The following is a 4,045-nucleotide window of genomic DNA, read 5'->3' as shown; positions in this document are numbered from 1 at the left end:
AGGAATAACTCCCCTACTCCTTGAAATAGTGCCATCGGGTCCTTTGCATCCACTCGAGAGAGCAGACAGGCCCTCAGCACTGCACTTGAGTGTCAGCCTAGATTTTTGTGCTCAAGTTCCTGGAGTGGGACTTGAACCCACAACTATCTGACTCAGAAGCAAGGGTGCTGCCCATTGAGCCACAGCTAACACTCAGAAAGAGAGAGAAAAAGAGAGAAAAGAAAGATAGATTCACAATTATACAGTGGCATTCATGACCCCAGGACATCTCAAAGGGTTGCACAGCGAATTAATTAATTTTGAAGTGTAGTCACTGTTGTGACACGGGAAGAAAATAAATTTTTTTGCCTTAGTTTTTTTAACCTCTCCTAGAGAAATCATGTTCCGGCACATTCAGGATAACTTAAAACCAACATAATGAAATATATTTATATAGGATAGGAGATCAAGGTCCTGAGGAAGTAATTTGGACGCTAAGGCAATTGTGGTGAGTGATTTGTCGTTGGACAACCTTTGTTGCAAGTGTTTACCCTAGAAATCCTTTGGAAAGTTCTGGTTGTGTCCTACATCTATAAATCCCCCAGGGCTTTATTTTTGGAACATGTTCAAGTTGAGGGAGAAGCCAAATGATACGACAGTCAACATAATACCAGTTGTCATTTCCTTCTTTTTCATTCTTGTTCAGCAGAATGCACACCGAACGCTTTGATTTGGTTTTAATTTCCAGCTTTGATTGTTTTGTTTACACATCGAAGGCTCTTGGCCAGCATGCGAGGAGGAAAGGGCAGCTCTGGGATATGAGCTGTGAACTTCTTAACTGCCAGGTACAATGCCACGTTTCGATGAGTACGTGGAAGCGAGTTGTTTGGGTGAGTCAGCCACACTCAATCACACGTGACTTCAAAGACAATGGTTTATGTGTAACTCTGGTGTCTCGTGATCTCTGAGTCATGTGGCATGAGTCTCTATCTCGTGGGACCCCGCAAACAGATGGTGTCAACTGAAGTCATCGACTGAGAGCAGTGGGACATGAGAAATTAATTGCAACCCACAGCACCAAGTAACCCAAACTTATCAATCGTTCAGTTACTTCCCACATTGCCTCTTAACATATTCGAATGCTAACCCCATTTCTGAATAACACGGTTCTGACAACCCGGACAGGAAAACCCCAACACTAAAGTCTAGAAATTACTGGTCGTGATATCAATGAATCCATCTGTATGATTCCTCGGTCCTTTAGTTTGAAGAACAAAAAAAATACATTTATAAAGCGCCTTTCACGACCACCGGACGCCCCAAAGTGCTTTACAGCCAATGAAGTACTTTTTGAAGCGTAGTCACTGTTGCAATGTAGGAAACGCAGCAGCCAATTTACGCACAGCAAGCTCCCATGTAATAATGACCAGATAATCGGATTTTGTGATGTTGGTTGAGGGATAAATACATTGGCCAGGACACCGGGGATAACTCTCCTGCTCTTCTTCGAAATAGTGCCATGGGATCCACCTGAGAGGGCAGATGGGGCCTCAGTTTAACATCTCATCCAAAAGACAGCGCCTCTGACAGTGCAGCACCCCTTCAGCACTGCACAGGGAGTGTCGCCTGGATTTTTGTGCTCACGCACAACCTTCTGACTCGGAGACAAGAGTGCTGCCAGCTGAGCCAACCGAGAGAGAAAGAGAATGAGAACTAGCTGTAGATCAGTGTCAGACATGGCTTGTGGTAGCACTCTCGCCTCTGAGTCAGAAGGTTGTGGGTTCGAGTCCCACTCCAGCACAAAGTTGAAGTTGACTTGAGAGCAACATTGAGGCTGGCACTCCAGCGCTGTACTGAAGGAACACTGCACTCACTGCCCAGTCTAGTGATGAAAATGCTACTTTAGGAATAATTCATGGCATATAAATAGTGAATGGAAAGTCTGACAGTGAAGCCTTTGTATGTATCAGATTATTGAGACATTTAGACTGAAAACAATGACCAAGAACTGAGATCTCGCTTCTGCCATTTCTTTACTCTGTGACTTACAGCATCCTGTAGGATTGTAGGCTTTTGGTAAAGGTGCTTTATCCTTCGACAAAACACAAATCTCCTACAATTGGCTTTAAAAACTGTGCAACTCTGAAGAATCTTTTTTTTTTATAATCAAGCTATGCAAGTCTTTGGTTTTATCAACATACTAAAACAACACAAATTATCCAGTCATTATCAAATTGCTGTTTGTGGGAGCTTGCTGTGCACAAATTGGCAGCTGCGTTTCCTACATTGCGACAGTGACTACACTTCAAAAGTACTTTATTGGCTGTAAAGCACTGTGGGACAACCTGAGACTATGAGAGGCGCTATAGAAATGCAAGTCTTTCTTATTTTTAAACAGAAGATTCCTGCTCATCCTAGTTCCACAATTGTTGGATATGTTGGAGAGTTAAGGATTAAGAATCAAACTGACATGTGTTACAGAGCAAAAGGCTTTTGAAGATAAATAGTATCGACCATGACTGATTAATGTATACCCTGAGTGACTAGTGTAATAAACATAGACAGAGGGACCAATTAACCCTGGTATAGTGTGGGTGTGCAGCTAAATAAGTGGTCAATAAACCTTTCTTCAAAGGATACCAGAACAGATAGATCATGAGGTCTGGATTGTGGGGATTATCTTCAAAGTAAGCAACTAAGACTGGTTAGATAAATAAATGGTTCTTAAAACAACAACAACAACAACTTGTATATATATAGCGCCTTTAACGTAGTGAGACGTCCCACGGCGCTTCTCAGGAGTATTATGAGATAAAAAATTTGACACCCAGCCGCATAAGGAGAAATTAGGGCAGGTGACCAAAAGCTTGGTCAAAGAGGTAGGTTTTAAGGAGCGTCTTGAAGGAGGAAAGAGAGGTAGAGAGGCGGAGAGGTTTAGGCAGGGAGTTCCAAAGCTTGGGGCCCAGGCAACAGAAGGCACGGCCATCGATGGTTGGAAGATTATAATCAGGGATGTTCATGAGGGCAGAATTAGAGCCAAGAATGTATAAATGTGCCTTTGAAGTAGGAATATTGAGGTGTGTAACGCAGGACAGTTTTCCAGACTTAGTCGGAGAGCTGGAAAGAGAGGGAAAACCGAAACCACGCCTAGCTTGATCACCTGTGCTGTAGGCCAATAAAGTCCGTTGCGTATACTCCACCATCAGGGGTCTCATGCTGACTCGAAGTGTGTCGTTGTGAATCGTAAAAGGAAGTTGACTAACAGTTGACTTAAGAGCATTCAGGTAAGTTTTTGTTTATAAAACCTACCTTTTTGGTGACGGACTCCAGTGGCCCCTTTGAGGACCAATGGTTAGGTGGCTTGTAGATTTGATCATCCTCAACAGAGCATGGCCAATGCTGGCAGTAGAGGGGACAGCCCAATTTCAAGAAGGGGTCCTGAAACAGGCATTAGGCCCCTTATTTGCATATGGAAAGAGCCTAACGCCTATTCCAGGCAAGGGTCCCGGGTGCCTATACTTCATGCTTTACCAATATGTCGGGCAGCACATTTCTGGGTCGGGATATGCGCACGTAGAATAACTCGCTGTCGCTTCTCGGCCTTTTGGCTAAGATCATGCGTAACTGACCTGACAGGGGAGTAGCCACCATGACCTCCGGGTGGTTCTCCCTGGATCAGGAAGGTATATGCTTGCTTTTTTGGAAACAGGAGGTGGGTGGGGTGGCTTGACCCATCCACCTCCACGGAGGTGTGTGGGGGACCTGACCCATCCACCTCCATGGCACGAACCTGGTATTGCAGTACTTCCAGGAACGGTGCAGTGGCTCTAGGCCTTTTGGCTAAGAGCATTGGCGCAGAGTGATCCTTGGTGTGTGCAAGGTGACCTCTGGCGTTTGTGATTTGACAAAGAATTGGAACGATTGGCTACGAATTAAAAAAAAAAAAAACTCGCTGCCTTGCTGCAAGAGACACATCCCCATTAAACCCTCTCAGTTGATACTCCAGTGCAGTACTGAGGGTGTTAGCAGAACTCCAGGAAAACTCCCTGCTCTCCTTTGAATAGCG

The 4,045-nt window shown here is 44.5% G+C and overlaps 1 pseudogene; it reads left to right on the top strand.

The window, feature by feature from the left end:
- The first annotated feature begins 3,567 nt into the window (after nt 1-3,567).
- LOC139234233 (U2 spliceosomal RNA) lies at nt 3,568-3,806 on the top strand (annotated as a pseudogene).
- The last annotated feature ends 239 nt before the right edge of the window (nt 3,807-4,045 follow it).

Source organism: Pristiophorus japonicus, chromosome 21 (assembly GCF_044704955.1).
Source record: "Pristiophorus japonicus isolate sPriJap1 chromosome 21, sPriJap1.hap1, whole genome shotgun sequence".
In the NCBI taxonomy this organism is placed as follows: Eukaryota; Metazoa; Chordata; class Chondrichthyes; family Pristiophoridae; genus Pristiophorus; species Pristiophorus japonicus.
This window is presented reverse-complemented; position numbering and strand designations above follow the sequence as displayed.